Below are 19,476 nucleotides of genomic sequence, written 5' to 3'. Positions count from 1 at the left end.
TCGGCCTTTTATTATACTTATTTAATTTTCTTTTTTTCCCCCTTTTTTGCTTGGGCCCAAATAATAGTGCCCTGGATTACTAAACTCAAATGAAATATCGGTGTTTAATGACTGAAACAATCGTGAGCCTTTAGGATCTGCCCCCTCACGCAACCTCGGCCCCTTCTCGCGCCTTTTGTTAATACGCTCTCTTCCAATGCATCCTCACTGACACCAAGCCCGGGACCTGCCGGGAGCGACTTCCAGCTACCGATGTGAAAATGATTATTAACACACTGCAAGCAAGATCTCTTATCCGATGGGAAAGCAACTCTAAAAATACGATGATTGCTCTAAACAATCCCCACGTGTGTGTTTTTGCCCCTCTTCCTCTCTCTCTCTTTCTCCCCCTCCCCGCCAATCTCGAGTTTTGCCTCTTTGTCTGAAAAATGCTTTATTTAGTCCGGGCTCTCCCATACCCCTCTGATCCCTGTCCCTCTGTAATCGTTGTGGGGGAATTACTCTTTGCTATTTTCTTGTGAGGCTTTGGGTTTAGGAGAATTTAGATAACAAAGTTGACTAATTCAGAGCTGAACACACATTGGACTCTGCAAATATACCTCCTGCCACATGATAAGGGCAGGGCCAGCTTCTGGGCTGCACCTGCCGAGATGCTGTGGGAACAGCTGCTTCTGGTACTGGGTACAGGGAACAGCTATTTCTTCAAAGCCTGCATTAATCCTTTCGCAATTAAACAAGAAAGGGATGTTTACAGGCATTTGATCGCTTTCAGGGGGAGATACGAGTTTGCTTACAAAGACTGAATTCCAGTTCTGGTGTGTGGCGCCGCTTAAAGTTGACTAATGACAATTTAAAAGAGCGAAACTGCAGTCATTTTCAAAAGTTAAGAGTCATTCTTTTTGCACAAAATGGCTGAACAATCCCCCCTAGTGGTCTGTTTCCTGTTACTGTGATTTATGGACACTCTCCTTTCCAAAATTGCCCACTTGGTTTGTTTATAGGTTCATAGCAAAGAAATTGGAAGAAAAAAAACAACAACCAAAGTCAGACTATTTAGAATTGAGATGAGCTTTCACTGAATTCGTCCTTTCGACACCCAGACAGAGTCTAATTTCCCACAAAGTGATGGGGCTAAACCCTACTGTAAAGCCAGCTTTCTATCTCAAGGGTTTTCTCAAAACTGACAAATAACCTCAGAGCTCTGGTGTTCACACTCCCCTCACTGAAATCAAGGAATAGACCAGGGGTGTGATGCACTCAAAGTGCTGGGTTTGGGTTTCTGAAGGGAAAAGGAGTAAATCATGGAAATGGCCTGTGCCTTTTTTTCTAGAAGGTTTGGCCCCAACTGGATTATTTCAATCCTTTAGGATAGAATTACCTTTAAATGATTAAAGAACCCTGTTTCTCAAGTGTAACTGCTAAGAAAATGCCTGGTCATTGATGCCATCCATTGTCCCATCCTTCTGTTGACTCTGTGCACGAAGGTGGGAAATCCTGCTTCCGTCAGTGTCTGCAGGCGAGATGAACTGCCTAACATCCTCCACTGCTTCCCTCTAGGCCCCCCAACACACGAGGCCAGCTCTCACCGGGTTGAGGTCACCCAAGCATTTCAAGCTCTGAACACGGAGATGAGGAGACATCCCATTCTCCTGAGCGCTGGCTTCCTTTCCGTCGGCCATGTTCCCAGTCACGCTCCTTTTCCAGACTAGATAGAAATGGAATCTAGCACATCACTGATCATGGAAGAGACTATGTAGCATTGCCCCTGGACAGCTCTGATGGGGAGAGTATCAAGATTTCTTATATTACTGGACATCGTAGTCTGTTCAGGATGCTACAACAAAATACCCCAGACCGGGTACCTTATAAAGAGCAGAAATTTACTGCCCACGGCTCTAGGGGCTCAACGTCCACCATGGTCGGGTTCTGGTGAAGGTCCTCTTCAGACTGCTGACTTCTCACTCATGGTGGAAGGGGGAGGGCTCTCTCTGGAGTCTCTATAAGAATACTAATCCCATTCATGAGGGCAGAGCCAGTCACCTCCCAAAGGCCCCCCCTTCTAATACAATCACATTGAGAGTTAGGATTTCAGCATATGAATTTGTCGGGGGGTGGGGAGGACACACATCCAGAGCATAGCAGTGGAACATGGGAGAAGAAGAATATTAAATATTTACTAAATATTCATCTACCAAAAACAGTGCAAAATAATCCTAAAACCCTAAGCCCTGACTCCCAAGAAGCTTATGACATAAGAAAAAAGTAACATCAAAAAACAAATCCATTGCCAACCTCCTTGCACTTCAGCCTTAAAGCTTGCAGACTTTTAAGTCTGGTTTTCTCCCAAACGTCTAGACTATTTTTTTCAATAACACTTGGACTTGGCTTCATTTCCTTCCTTTCAGTTTCTTCAGTCTCTGTCCTGGTCTACAAAATCATCATTTCTTGCTAGAAACATCTCTGGGAGCCCCAAGGCCTCTTTTTATTTATTTATTAATTCATCTTAACCCCAGTTGCAAGATAAGATCTACCTAACCATGTAACTTTCCTTCTCAGAAGTGTGCTCCAGTTCCCAACTACATCATCGTGAAACTTAATCTCCTTAGCTTTGAGGCCCCCTTAAAAGGACTGTGGCCTTTTCAATCAACCATTTAGTAACAAAACTGTCACCTTCCTCTAGACGTTAGACCATAATTGGATAAACCTGTTTGCTCTTCCTTGAACCACAACTTAGATTTTTACATGTACACATACCCCTCCTGTGGAGACAAAGTCACCGTCAGTCTAATGAAGCTTAGGCCTCAGGGCCTATCACCTCGGTCATTTCTAAGAACTTATACCTAATTTTGCCTTTGTTTCTTAAAGAGGATCCTTCCCCACCAAATTACGTAACTTTCAGGCTCCACAAAATTGGTGCCTGCCCCAGCCCCTCATCACTGCACCTGGATGTGAGCATTCACTCAGTCCAGAAGCTTCTTAAGACCTACACACATGCCAGCTCATCCTCTCTCTGAATTACATGTCTCACTTGTGCATATTATCAGTTTTAGAAGGTTGAGGGCTTTTCCCTGTGATTATGTTATCTTTTCCATAAGATGATCTAGTGAACGACTCCACAGTAGAGACTATCTTTTTTTTACATTCTGTACCAGAATATCAAAATGTTGGTCTACTATTTGAAATGTACTGAACAAACATTTGGCTGACTGTTTCTGAGGAAGTTGGAAATTGTTGATTTATAGGTATCAATATTAAAGATTATTAGAGGCTAAAATTGTAACTTCCCAATCCCAAGGTCATTCAAATAAAAATCAAAATAAGCAGACATTTCTGGAGCATGTTCGTTGCTGCATCTTTAAACTTTGAATGGGTGGGTAATAAATACTTCTTGAATAAGTCATACATCAGTCAGGACAGGGGTGAAGGGTGAAGACTGTTACCCATTGGCTTATCACTAAAGAAGCCAGGGGAATTTAACTGGCTTCTGGCATGGGCTAGACCCAGACATCAACCTCTTCCATCATTGGTTCCACTGTCTTCTGTGTTGGATTCACTCTCAGGCACGTCTAACCCATGCACTAGCACGACCTTCAGAACCTCTAAGCATATATCCCATTAGCACAGAAGCCCCAGAGTAAAAACAAAACAAAACAAACAAACAACAACAAAACTCCTTTTCCCCAAAAATTTCCAACAAAAATTGTGTCACTGGGCCAACTTGAGGCACAACCTGAGTCACCTGTCCCTCCTGACCTGGGCCTGGGGAATGGGCCAGGCCTGGGCCACATGTGTGTCTGGGTAGTGGGATGGGGGCCAATCCCCCACTGTTTTTTTCATTATGATTGAAAAAAAAGCAGGAGGTGGTTTCCTAACAGAAAATTGAGGAGGCCACTGTCATTTCTTTATAGAAAAACATGAAGAATAATTACAAAGTGACAGAAATCTTTATAAACTGGTGGTTGGAGTATACGTTGGTAGAACTGCTGTAAAATATAGTTTGGGATTGTCTTGTGAAGTTGAATATGTGTGCTGTCCCTGACCCAGCAGTCCTGCTGGGTCAGGGTGTGTCCCAGAGAAGTGTGTCCAGAGAAGTGCTTCCACACACGCACAGGAACATCCATGGCAGCAGTACCCAGATTATCCCTGAGTTGTCTGGAGTTGCTAAGTGGTGGCAGTCCGTCACCCCTCATTTATGAGCCAGAATACTTGTATAAAGAGAAACGTCCCCTCATCTACTGGTACAGTTTACATAGGTAAGACAGGGTAAACATTTGATTTTTTTTCCCTTTTATCAATTTTCAAAATCAAGATTTAGTTTCTTTCAACTTTTTGGTATCCTTATGAACTCATGTGTTTAACTGTGTTTGATGCATTTTAACCCATTGCAGTTTCTGTTCTTAATAATATCAAATTGTTCCATCTTTGGCTGCTGGAAACCTTTTCAAGTTGGCTCCAAAGTCCATTAGATAAGACCCTGGTAATCTTTAATAGTTTCCTTTCTTTCTGGCTTGACAAGATGCTCTGACATCATCTTAGACATTCCCTGCCCCAAAGCAGCAAATTCTGCAAGAAGACCTAGCTCCTTTGAGTGAGAAATGATATATGCAGATGGCACTAGAGGTGCTCATTGCTGCTGGGTTCACCATCGTTTCTGGGTTTTTCCAGTGGACAGTACTAGGCATGAATATATACTAAAGATAAACTATATCAAGAGTTCATAGTGATAGTTCTAATTTAAATTCAGGGCTGCAGGGTTTTACTTAACCCCTTCTATATTACATTGTATCTCTCTTCTACATTGAGAATGCTGGTTCTCAAAGCACTTAATATTTGATCAAAAAAACTTGCTTTTAGTAGTTAATCATTTTTACTAATTGGACAATTTAATTGACAATAAGGTTTCAATTGTTCTTACAGTTTTAATAAAGTTTACTCAAAGAAAATTATCTTAAAGATATCATTATTTTCCTACAGAAAAATTTAAATTGCAATATTTTACATTTTAACTAGTTTTGCAAAACATGTGGGGGGCTTCCCTGGTGGTGCAGTGATTGGGAGTCCGCCTGCGGATGCAGGCGACACGGGTTCGTGCCCCGGTCTGGGAAGATCCCACATGCCGCGGAGCGGCTGGGCCCATGAGCCATGGCCGCTGAGCCTGCGCGTCCGGAGCCTGTGCTCCACAACGGGAGAGGCCACACAGTGAGAGGCCGGCGTACCGCAAAAAACAAAAAACAAAAAAAACATTATGGGATATCCCACTTCTCTTCTAGTAATGTTAGTGATATGTAATGTTGGCAATGTTAGTATTTTCCCATTTGGGGCTTGAAATTCAAAAAACATGACTTTTGACTTTTAGTCAAATTTAGTCAGATAAGTCTTCTGTTCACACATTCCACATGTCTTTCTGTGTAAAACATGTGATACTAAATTAGAGCAATGATTACTTAGTTTTGTATTAAAGAATGTCTTGTGAGAGAGCCTGGAAATGGCTTACAATGGCATCAACACATAAAAAGATAGGCCCAAACTTTCAGTTCCTCGCTGGAACAATAAAAATTTTATCAACCCTCCTGAGCAGGTTAGTGGGGAGGTAGGCTTAAATGCCAGTCTAGGATTAAATGCCTGAAGGGTGGGTTCCTTCCTAAGCAGGCCCCTCTCCCTTCCTTCAGGAAAGTTAAGAATTTAAATGTATACAGAGTTATATCACTAAGTGATGGCAATGGAATGATCCTTGAGCTATAGGAGGCCAATGTCTACACACGTTCTTTCCACTAAGATAAACTGTTATGATTTTTAAATACGTGAACTGGGACTTCCCTGGTGGCCCAGTGGTTAAGAATCTGCCTTCCAATGCAGGGGACGCAGGTTTGAACCCTGGTTGGGGAACTAAGATCCCACATGCCGCGGGGCGACTAAGCCCACGCACCACAACTACTGAGCCCACGTGCCCCGGAGCCTGCACCACAACTAGAGAGAAGCCTGTGCGCCGCGAAGAAGAGCCAGTGCGCCGCTATGAAAGATCCCACATGCTGCAACTAAGACCTGGCGCAGCCAAATAAATAAATATTTTTTAAAGTAAAAACTAAAATAAAATATGTGAACTATCCACATGCCTAGCTCTCTACATACTCACATTGTATCTTGTATATATTTGCATATATATGTACACATGTGTATATGGTTATAAACTCATATATACACATATGTGGACATGTACATATATTATACATACATATATTCATATATAAATAAGATAAAGGATAAGTATGTAGGAAGTCAGGCATTTCTATAATTCATAGATATATCCAATACATATATATGGCTGACACAGTCTCTTCAGGTAATGAGTTTTTTATATTAACTACGTGTTTTAACAGCTTGTCTTTGAAGTATATGCTTATTTTAGATCATAAATCCAAGCACCAAGTTTACCTTCCAGTCTTGAATCTTGTTTAAATCTCAGCTTGTGCTCAAGAAATATTAAATTGTTATCATAATGTTACAGGAAACAGAGTGAACAATTCAAAATCAAAGGTCATACCAAGGAAAAAATTAAACTGGTCATTTATGGAAAAGCAACAGTCATTGTGATCTTAACTTTTCTAACCAAGATAGACTATTAAAAAAAAGAGCAATGTTCCAAGTAGATTACACACGAAAGGAAGTGTACTGATTTCTGAAATCCTTACTTACGTAGATGTTTAATAGTGCAAAATCTGGTCCCTGGGGCAGGGTGGGGCAACTTAATTTTAGCATTTCAACCATAACTTTAAATTTCTCACAATTCAAAAATCTACTGGATGTACTTTTAGGGAAACCTATTAGTTTTCATAATAAATGAGATCTCACACCTAGTAAGTATGAATACACATTTGTTACAATCAGGCAAAAACAAATGTTATTAAATTTTGTGTCACTTGGTGGATGTAAGGAGAGTGAACTAAACTGTATACTTCCAACACACAATTCCACAAATGTGGAATCCAATGAGTGAATACATAATAAAATGAAATGAGACATATCTGAAAAGTAGCTGCTGTACTTATGTGCTAATCACACCTCAAAGCATAACATTGTTTGTTTTTTTTAAATAACAGAGGCAATAAAATCCTATTACGGATTAATCTTGTGCCAAATTTTGTTTTTTAATCAAATCTATTCTGAGCTAAAGAAAATTCAAAAATGCAAATGAAGGGCCTGATCCTTCAGATCTTGTGAATATGTAAAGGCTGATACACTTCAAAGATTTTTTTTTTAAACTCAAATATTAAAGTCATCATGAGACACAGCAAAACATACTTATTTGTAAACATTTTAATTTTATATTCCATGTGAAATTTCACCCTAATAAAAGTCTTCAGGAGGGAGGGTTTTAAAATCCTGAAGTTAGATGTTTACTGAATAAATACTGCTCTAGTCTGATTTCTCACATATGTACCACACTTTTAGACTGCAAGTGAGAATTCTATTGTTTCACATGGCAAACCAAACCAAACAAGAAGAAAACCACGTTCGAAAAGAGTCAGTGCTCTGAAATGTGCAGCCCCGTCCTCTCTGGATACACACACCACTTGAACACAAAGGGTGGGTGAGTTCACCGAAGGGTTGTTAGTGCGGCAGTCCCCTGTGTGTTCCCTCCACCGGGGATGAAATAATTCATTAGTAGACCTAAACAAACTCTTCAGAACATTTTTATCTCAAAGTGAGAAAATGCTATTCACACAGGCTGTTAATGAAGCCATCCACCATCTTGTTTGATGTTGTTCTTGTAGTTAAAAGGAGCTCTGAAAGGCCTCAGGCAGTGCCTACTCTCAGTTGGCAACTGTTTTATCCTTTGTGGGGCAACTGTGTAGCTGTAACACAGACTATTCCCATAAAATGCCAACCCACATGCTGCAAATGCAAAATACAACAGTATTCATGGACACCAACTATATAATACCAGGTATCACATAAACTACATTTTACTGCATGAGATCACAGTCTGTAGAAGGACATAATAACATATCATTATAAGGATGCTTCTTCTTAGAATTCAAAGCATAAGAAAGAATGTGTTTTGGTTTCTGTCCTAAAGCCAGAGAACCCAGAAAATATTAGGAAATAAATGTATACTGTTGATGTAATACATTAAACATGTGGTCTGTGCATCCATTTTTCATAAGAATATCTCACACTACTTAGAAGCAAATATATCACGGGAAAGAACTTCATGTTATTTTGAGATATGTGTATATACACATATGCACAAAACTATAAGTAAAATGTATAAGATTGAAAATTTACATCAAGATTGTAATGACACAGTCAAAGAAATTTTAAGATGCTCTTATCATTCATGCAACTACTACTTCTGTCCCATAGGATGGGTACAGTTATTCAGAAGATGATTTTGCAGTATTTGTACTGGAGTGGAATGGTTGCCAAAGTCCATGGGGACTGTGGGGAAAGTCGCCAAACACAGTATTCTACACCCAGGTGACACACGGGCATTTCAAACTCAATGCCTCAAATATTAGACTCAATATTTAACCCCAATAAAATTGCCCATCTTCATGTATTTTCTATTTCAATTCATGACACATTACCTGTGCTGGGCAGAATCCTAAGGTGAACCCCAATGACCCACACTCTTGAGTGTGGACAGGACCTGTGAGTATGGTGGGATAGCACTCACACTCACTGTGTGTCAAAGGTGAAGGGATTTTGCAGATGTAGTTAAAGCCCCTAACTGGTTGACTTTGAGTTAATCAAAAGGAAGATGAAACTGAATGGGCCTGATTTAATGAGGTGAGCCCTTTAAAAGAGGATCTAGAAGTCAGAGAGATTCTCCTGCTGGTTCTGAAGAAGGAAGCTACTTCAGATGTAATAAATCGGGAGAGGACCACATGTGGATGGCCTCTAGGAGATGAGAGTGACCCCTGGCTGACAGCCAGCAAGAGAATAGGAACCTCAGTCTTGACAGGTGCAAGCGACTGAACCTTGCCAGCAACCGCATGAGCTTAGAAGAAGACCTTGGGCTCCAGGAAGGAAGATGGCCCGGCTGCTACCACAACTGTACCTTTATAAGACTCTAGGCAGAGGACCCAGCTAAGCCATGCCTCGTTTCCCAACCCATGGAAACTGACATAATAAATGTATGTTGTTTTAGGCCACTAAGTTTGTGATAATTTGAAAATTGGAAAACTCGATACAGTATACTAAGGCAAGAACCTGTAAGCAGAAGCATAAGGGGGGAACATCTAACACAGCCTGGGAGAAGGGTGAGCCAGAGAGGCTTCCCAGAGGAGTTAACACTTAAGTTGAGGCCCAAAGATCAAAAGTCAGGGGATTCTTATTAGTAAAAAAATCATTAACAAACACCTTCCTTTATTCTGTAGTTCATGAGAACCGAAATGAATGAGGGTGTGTACTGACTTAGGGGTTTCCTTTAACTGATCCCAGATATCCTGGGTTCACCAGATCAGGGCCGTGAGGGGCTCTCAAATGTCCAGTAGTTCTTCATGCGCTTGCAGGCAGAACTACTAACACTGAACTTTTAAGGCTCCAGGGTCTAACCTTTGGCCGGTGCGAACATGTTCAATCACTAAATTCTTTCTAAAAGTCTAAACGAAATTGCTCTTACTATAGTTTTGAATTATTGCATATAATTGTCATCTGTGAAATATAAAAGAGCTATTTCCTCCATTGACTCTTTTATTCACATTATTTGTTTGTTTTTTAAGAAGCCCCTCTGCCATTTCTTGAATCTGTAACTGTCACTCATTTCACATTTTCTCATAGAAATGACCACACTTTTGCTTTGTCTTCTACACTCTTCAATATATCCATAGTCCTCTCAAAATACTAAAATCCAATTGAACTGGTTTCAGTAACAAAATAATGCATTTCCAGCTCTTCCATGTAATGTTTCTAAACATTTAGTACATCCAGGCTTTGTAGAGTAAAATATATTCCATTGTTTAGTAATATTCAACAGTAGTCCAATATGAATTTTTCTTCGATACCCTGTGCATACCTTTTTTTTAATTTAATTTTTAAAATTTTTGGCTGTGTTGGGTCTTCGTTGCTGCATGCAGGCTTTCTCTAGCTGCGGTGAGCGGGGGCTACTCTTCATTTCAGTGCACAGGCTTCTCGTTGCAGTGGCTTCTTTGTTGCAGAGCACAGGCTCTAGGTGTGCGGACTTCAGTAGTTGTGGCTCGCGGGCTCTATAGCACAGGCTCAGTAGTTGTGGCTCACAGGCTTAGTTGCTCCGCGGCATGTGGCATCTTCCCGGACCAGGGCTCAAACCTGTGTCTCCTGTATTAGCAGGCAGATTCTTAACCACTGCACCACCAGGGAAGCCCCTACCCTGTGTTACTTAGTTATACCCCCATTTTATGTGAAACAACTTTGTTAGCTACCTTCATAGCTATGAATACAATGGCATCTTTTTTTTTTTTTTTTTTTTTTGCGGTACGCGGGCCTCTCACTGTTGTGGCCTCTCCCATTGCGGAGCACAGGCTCCGGACGCGCAGGTTCAGCGGCCATGGCTCATGGGCCCAGCCGCTCCGCGGCATGTGGGATCTTCCCGGACCGGGGCACGAACCCGTGTCCCCTGCATCGGCAGGCGGACTCCCAACCACTGCGCCACCAGGGAAGCCCTACAATGGCATGTTGTAAAAATATTTTTTAGGTAAAATTTATATAGAGTAGAATGCATGGACCTGAAGTGTACAATTTGGTGAATTTTGATGTGTGTACATCCATGTAACAAACATCCAATCAAGATAAGAATATGTCTAGTACGCCATAAAGTTCTCTTTGTCCCCTTCTAATCATTTCTCACTGTTCATGTTTCTATCACCACAGATTAGTTTTGCTTGCTCTAAAACGTCCTATGAATGTGAGCATACTCCTTCACGTATGGCTTTTTCTGTTTAACATAATGTTTTTGTGATTCACTTATGCTGTTGCGTATATCATAGTTCATTCCTTTTTATTGCTGAGTAATATTCTATTACATGAATATAGCACTATTTTTTAATTCATTCCCCTGTTTACAGATATTTGGGTTGTTCCCAGGAGTTGGCCATTCTGAACATTCTTATTTAAGTCAAATGACTTGTGGACATATGTTTTTTCCTTCTGGATAAAGACCTAGGAGTGGAATTCCTGGGTCTAGGATCAATGTTCATTTAACCATATAGGAAACAGCCAATAGGGAATTCCCTGGTGGTCCAGTGGTTAGGATTCTGTGCTTTCACTGCCGAGGGCACAGGTTCAATCCCTGGTTGGGGAACTGAGATCCCACAAGCCACGTTGTGTGGCCAAAATAAGAAACTGCCAATAAATTTTCCAATGTGGGTGTATCAGTTTACACTCCCAACAGCAATGTATATGAGTTTGAGCTGCTCCACAGTCTTACTATTTGGAAACAGCCTTATTAATTTCAGCCATTCTACTGGGTGTGAAGTGGTATTCGGCTTTGATTTGTATTTCTCTGATGATAATGATGTTGAACATATGTCCATGTGCTTATTAATCATTCATATATCTTTTTTGTGTTCAAGATTTTTGCCCATTTTTACAAATTAGATTGTGCTTTTCTTATTTGATTATAGGGCTTCTTTAGTCTGGATAAAGTCCTTTTTTGGATATATGCATTGTGAATATTTTCTACCAGTCTGTGTCTTACCATTCATTTTTTCATGATATCTTTTGAAAAGCAAAAGTTTTGATTTTGATGAAGGCACTGTCAACTTTCTCTAAGCTTCACAAAAAGCTTACTGCTTTTTGTGTCTGAAGAAATTTTTCGCCAACCTGAAAGTCACAAAGTTTTCTTCTAGAAGTTTTGTAATTTTAGTTTTTATATCTTAGTCCTATTATTCCTCTCAAATTAATTTTTTGGGTGTGGTATGAGGTAGGTGGTTCAAGGTTCATTAGTTCATTATTACTTACATACATCTATCCAGTCATTTCAGTACCATCTGTTGCAAAGACTTTCCTTTCCTCATTTAATTGCCTTGATATGTTTGTTGTAAAGCATTTGATTATGTAAGTGTGGGTCCGCTCTGGACTCTATATTCTGTTCCACTGATCTGTCTGTCTTTACACCAAAACCATATCATCTTGATTACTGTAACTTTATAGTAGGTCTTAAAATCAACTCATGTGAATCCAATTTTGTTCTCATTTTTCAAGAATATTTTGATTACCTCTTTAAAATTATATACTGTTTAATACTAATAAATATAATTTTTGAAAAAAAGTCAGTTTTTTTAAATAAAACATTTCAAAATGGATCTTTTGGCCAACAAAACAATAGCCAACACAGCCCCTCTTTGCCGCGAGGGTCTTGACAAGTCTGTTTAGATAGATTAGCAGTCTTATATCTTGTGTTGACATGTGTACATAAAATCATTCAAGGAAAGATTTCTGCACTCCCGTGTTCACAGCAGCATTATTTACAATAGCCAAGACCAGAAACAACCTGAGTGTTCATCAATAGATGAATGGAGATTTCATATTTATACACTTAGAGTATTCAGCCATAAAAAAGAAGGAAATCCTGCTATTCGCAAAACCATGGATGGACCTTGAGGGCATTATGCTAAGTGAAATAAGTCAGACAGAGACAAATACTGTATGATTTCATTTATATGTGGAATCTAAAGCAACAACATGACAACAAAACCAAACTCATAGAAAAAGAGATCAGCTTTGTGGTTACCAGAGGCAGGGGGTGGGGAGAGGCAGAATTGGATATCAAGAGGTACAAACTTCCAGTTTTAAGATACGTAAGTACGGAGGATGTAATGTACAACATGATGACCATTGTTAGCACTGCTATGTGCTATATTTGAAAATTGTTGAGAGTACCTCCTATGAGTTCCCATCACAAGGAAAAAATATTTTTTTTCTTTTCATTTTCTTTATTTCTTTTTTGTATCTATATGAGATGATGCATGTTAACTAAACTTACTACGGTAACAGTAATCATTTAACAATATATGTAAGTCAAATTATTATGCTGTATACCTTAAACTCATACAGTGCTATATGTCAATTATACCTCATAAACCTGGAAAAAAATCATGCAGGAATGTGTGTGAACAGAACAAACTTTAACTCAAATTTCATTAAAAAATTTTTTTAAAGAAAATGTTGCGATGACAGAGCGACATGTAAATGCTACATACTATTCCTGAAGAAAGCATTTTACAGCTCTTACCAATGACATGCCTATTTTTGAGGCCATGCTTAATACTTTTTTTATGGGATGTATTTGCAAAGGGATGAAAACACGCTTAAAAATTACAATTGTTAATAATGAGATGAGTAAATACACTACTTAAAACATAATAACAAAATAAAATAAAAGATTCTTATTTTCTTTAACATACCTCAAAAAAGCATAATATTTAATAAAAATGAGCAATAATCTGGTTGATGAGAAAGATGCTATGCTACTAATAAAAATCAGCCTATCTGGCTGATTGACCTAGGAGATTCGAATGCTTTTCTTTCCCCTCCCCACAAGTACAGCACAACAGCATCAGTGAAGGACTCCTCCCCACAAATGCCCTTCCTATTCTTCTCCTGGCTGGGGCTATGAATGTTTTGGCAAGTCTGTGAAAGTATCTTCTGCAAACGTGAGAGACCCAGGATGTCCATCTTCTATGCAGTATAAAACATTTCACTTGAAGTTTGTTTCAATCAAAAGAAGGGAGTATCATGTGGCAGCTAATAAGCTTTAGAGCCTGACACACTGTCAGTTCTGTCACTTAACTGTGTAACATTGGGTAAATTACTTAATCTATTTGAATGCATTACCTCTTAAGGTTGTTGAGAGGATTACATTAGAGAAAGTACTTGGCCAATGCCTTGAACTCTGTAAGTGATAAGTCAACCACTGCTGGTTTCTCTTTTAGATTTTCCCCAGAGTAGATGAAGCAAACACTTACAAAACAAATATGTCCAAATAAGCATATGATTTACAAATTCAGTGCATTTAAAATTACTTAAAAACCACAATCATCATATCCCTGAATACTGGGAATGTGTAACAGTGGGAAGTGCATATTAGACTGGGAACCTGGGCCTAGATTCCAGTCCTGAGTCTGCCTCTATGTGACCATGTGACCTTGAGCAAATTATTTACACCCCCTAGCCCCTGCCCAGAGCCTCTAGATTCCTTATCTGTAGAATGAGCGGATTGTTTTAAGAGAATCTCTAAGACTCCTTTTCAAATCTGTGATTGTAAGATTTGACTAATTAATATAATTGCCACTCTGTTCAGAGTCAAACTAGTCAAATATTTATGATAAAACGTTTCAAATTCCCTCACTCCCCTCTATCACTTAGGGAAGATGTCAAAGCTATGGCAAAGAGGGAGCCTGAGTCACTTAACAAATTAGAAAGCTTTTGCAGAAGAACGCTTACTAGCAATAAGACTTTACACTTAATATGGCAGAAACAAATGTCTCCAGTGTCACTTCGATTGGTAGGAAGACGTGGTCTCTGATCCTTCTCAGGTTGACCTCCCACAATAATACCTTTATCACTTGGACTAGTACAGCTCTTAACAAATTATCATACAAATCCTTTCTTCACTAATCTCAGTTATAACTTCTACAAATTAGTTGTCCTCATGGTATAGAACATTTGAATATTAAAGTTTAAATCTTGGATGTATTGGAAAAGAAAGTCTCCTCATCTTTCTGTATTCTCATTTGAAGAGAAAAATGCCTGTGTTTCGATTCTAAGATGCATCTATGTTTCAAATTTTAAGATCTTGAAATTGAATGCATCTAATAGTCGATGTGTTTGGAAAGCATTGTGTCATAATTTGGTTAGCAGTAATTTGTTTCTTAGTAAAATTAACGGTAAATCTTAAAAACAATGGAATCTTAGATTCAATTACATACAGTAAAATCTCGCCAACTGAATACAGGAACCTGTGTAAGGCGCCAATGTAATAAATGGTCTTCAAAAAGTCTCGTCAATTGTCAACATAAGCAATAGGGACCTACTGTATAGCACAGAGAACTATATTCAATATCGTGTGATAAACTGTAATGGAAAAGAATCTGAAAAACTGAATCACTTTGCTGTACACCTGAAGCTAACACAACATTGTAAATCAACTACACTTCAATTAAAAAAAGTTTTTTTTAATTGTCAATAGGAGAATGGACTGAATGTTGTCTAAAGTTCTTAGTTCCTAATGTCTACAGAAGTCCTACATGAATGCAAGGTCTTAGTATTAAATTGAATCCCTTCTGCAGAATGAGGAAATGTGCCAACACAAGCTAAGATAAAACCATACTGGCCACTATGATTTCCTCATTGGCCAAAGAAATCAGATGCTGAACTCTACAGATTCTTTTTATCAGTCTTCCCCAAACTGTATTTTATTCTCAGAGATAAGTTGATGTTAAAAAGTAAACATTTTGGGGTTTCCCTGGTGGCTCAGTGGTTAAGAATCTGCCTGCCAATGCAGGGGACACAGGTTCGAGCCCTGGTCCGGGAAGATCCCACATGCTGCGGAGCAACTAAGCCCGTGCGCCACAGCTACTGAGCCCGCGTGCCACAACTACTCAGCCTGCATGCTGCAACTACTGAAGCCCACACGCCTAGAGCCCATGCTCCGCAACAAGAGAAGCCATCACAATGAGAAGCCCATGCACCGCAATAAAGAGCAGTCCCTGCTCACCACAACTAGAGAAAGCCTGCACGCAGCAACGAAGACCCGATGCAGCCAAAAATAAATTAAATAAATAAATTTTTAAAAAGCAAACATTTCATAAACTTAAAATCAGTTATAATTTAAATCAATGTCTATAAAATAAACATGTATTTGTTTATAAAAATATAAGCAGCAAACAGTAAAACTTATGTATGCAAGTGCAATGTCCTCATCTTACAAGCCACCTTCCCATGTCACAGACCTAATCTAATGAAAATTGTCACAGTTGAAACATTTCTCCTATTATTCTACGTACTGTTTAAAAAATAATTAAGACTAGAAATTAATCTTTTAAAAAATCTTTTAAAAAATTAAATAAGACTAGAAATTAATCTTTTTAATTTTTCTTATTATAAAGGGTAATACATGCTCCTTGTAGAGAATTTGGAAAATGCAGAAAAGAATAAATTAAATAATTTGAATTCCACCACTCTGAGATAATCATCACTAAGATTTGAATGTATTTTTTCAGCCTTTTGTATAGTTCTATATACATTAGTGTAAAGTTGGATTCAGAGGGTATTGGTATATATGCCACACATGTGTAAAGTTTATGTCAAGTTTTTTCACTTACGCTTATTTTATCATGACCATTTTCACATTAGTAAATATTCTTCAAAAACATCTTGGTAAGGTGGATTGGAACAATTTGGAAAAACAAAACATTGGTTTCATACCTGACTCTTTAAACAGTGATTGTTGACTCTGTTTGCACACCGTCAATCACCTGCAGAAATTCTAAGAAAAATACAATGTCCAGACCCCACCCTCAGAAAGTCTAAATGAATTAATTAGTCTGGGATGGCATCTAGACACACACATTTTTTTCTCATGTAATTCTAATGCGTAGCCCTGGATGAGAACTATTGTTTTACATCTAGATAAACTCCAAGTAAATTAAAAAATTGTGAAAAAAAAGAAACCATGTAATTAGTGAATAAAAATGTAACTGTATATATAATCTTAGGGTACTAAAGAACTCTAAAGGCAGAAACATCAAAGGAAAATATTCATATATTTAGCTGCGTGAAAACTTTACATTTCTGAATGCCAAAAAAATCACAAACAAAACGGAAAAGCAAACCACAAACTAGTAAAAATATTTCCAATATGCATTATAGGTAAAGCTCTTAGGAAGTATAAAGGAAAAGATGAAGAACTAAATAGAAAAGGTCAGGTATAGGTAAATCACCCAAGAAAAAAAAAGTCACTACATATATGGAGATAAAAAAGCATTTCCTCTTTAAATGAAAAAAAAGCTGATCTTCACTTCAGACTATATTCCTCCTTTCCTGACTCCTCGCCTGCCACTCATAACTCAGGGGCTATACAGTAGCGTTTACATTTATACCCTGAAGCTTTACCTCATTAAAGAAAACCAAACTCTAAGCAAACATATTGAAACTAAAATATGAATACATAAAGAGGAGAGTCACACTGACACATAAAGGTCTCATAAAATCAGATGCAAAGGAACATAACACCGCTTTATTACTGAGTCCAGCTCTGCACAGGTTCAACTCTCAATCAAAGGAAGTTTTTTCAATCTGCTGCAGTGCCTTTACTCTTATTAGAATGCATACTCATTAGTTTCTGATTGCTCCTCTACATAGAACATGCCATTTTTGTACCTCGGTTTCCACACCTCTTGTACAGTATTCATATTTTATCTCTAAAGATTGTAATAAATCACTTCAAATACAATAACCCATTTAAGAATGGATTTTATAGGCTGAAAGGCACACCTTTGGTGATGTGATCGCAATCATCAGATGCTCTGATTCTCCTCAAGCCCGTATTATACGGTGTGGACATAAATGATGCAGCGAGGATAGGAGAGGTGATTATAGGCGAATGAGTCAACTCAATCCAAAGTGTACTTCCTGGTTTCAGGGTGTATCCATAGGAACCCTTTGAAATGTTTTGTTTTATTAATTTGGCTCCTTTCTATTTTTCACTTGTGCCAACACTTTCAAGATAGCGGTTTAGACATGTCATAGCTGTTGAAAGTCATAGCATGAGCTTGAGCTGACAGTGGTATATCATCAAGAACTAGAAACAGCAAAATAACATTATGGTAAAGAGTATGAGAAAAAAGAAGACAAAGGGCAGGAAATATTGCCTTACCGACTTAAAGCAGAGCCCTGGGGGAAGACACCTGGTTCGGAGCACAGTGATTCTTTCAACGCTGTGAAGGGGTCCTACTGGATAGAGTGAGAGAGATGGGTTCCCGGAAGCTGAAGAGCAGGCGGTGAAATGTTGCTCTCTGGAAAGGAATTTATATTTAAAAAGGTGAGAGATCTATGACCTTGAAATCTAGATATGAGCCATAATTTGTGATTTTTGATATTGTTCTTAAAGCCTGACTTTACTACATTTAGAATGCTTTCCATCTAGAATTCTCAAATTAAGCTTATGAACCACTCTATATGATTTTAGGAACAATCAAAGACAGAATTTACAGGGGCTTAAAAGGATTGTTAGTTTGGAAACAGTAAACTTTAATAACTATTGAATGCCATTTATTTCTACAGACCCTGATATCTTTACAAAAGGAAGAAAAGAATATTATAGTTTACTAATCTGATAAGGAACTTTGGTCATAGAAATTGGTGTATCTGAGAAGAAACCACTTTCTACTTTAACACCCCCCTCCCCCCCAAAAAATCTTTTACAAACACTCTAACTTCTGGATAAGTCTTAACAGCTAATCTTCCGAAAGATCTATGAGGCTCACAGGCTAGGCAAGAGATTTTAAAGTTTATTTTGTGTGGGTGTATGTTGGAATGTAGTCACATGTGAATTAGATAGAATCTTGAATATATTCCAGTCACACCTACTTTCTGTTCTAACCACATATGTACAATTATTTAAAACAAACACTTTCATCTCATGGACATTTAAATATTATCTCTATGAATGAATAGATTAGGAAGAACCTCAGGTTCGCTGAAAGTTTTGCACACAACCTTCAGGTCTATAAATAAAGAACATCGCACTGAGTAGGCAGAAGCACCATACATAATCTTTACAACAATCCTATGAGTTAGTAATATTAGAACCCATCTCTCACTTTTGGACACTCCTTACTCTATTCAGTAAGACCCCTTCTCCATGCTAAAGGAATCACGTTTGCTCCAAAACCAGATTACACATGAGAAAATGACTGAAAAATGGCAGAGCCAGGATTGAAATCAGTCTGCCTTGTTAAAAAGTCCCTGTTCCTTCTAGTAGGTAATACTACCTTCTAAATATGAAAGATTTTGGCACCTTTTACAACTAACCAGCTATACTCTAAAGCATCTAGTGGCAAAAACCCTGAAATATAAGTGATGCATAAAGCAAAAATTCAAAATAATACAACTGATTTTAAATGCACTTTTCAGAACACATGACTCTTGTCTTTCAAAGACATTTACAATAGCCAGGACACGGAAGCAACCTAAGTGTCCATCAACAGATGAATGGATAAAGAAGATGTGGCACATATATACGATGGAATATTACTCAGCCATAAAAAGAAACGAAACTGAGTTATTTGTAGTGAGGTGGATGGACCTAGAGTCTGTCATGCAGAGTGAAGTAAGTCAGAAAGAGAACAAATACCGTACGCTAGCACATATATATGGAATCTAAAAAAAAAAAAAAAGGTTCTGAAGAACCTAGGCGCAGGACAGGAATAAAGACGCAGACGTAGAGAATGGACTTGAGGACACGGGGAGGGGGAAGGGTAAGCTGGGACGAAG

The sequence above is a fragment of the Leucopleurus acutus genome (genome assembly GCF_964270905.1).
Source record: "Leucopleurus acutus genome assembly, chromosome: 18".
Lineage (NCBI taxonomy): Eukaryota > Metazoa > Chordata > Mammalia > Artiodactyla > Delphinidae > Leucopleurus > Leucopleurus acutus.
This window is presented reverse-complemented; position numbering follows the sequence as displayed.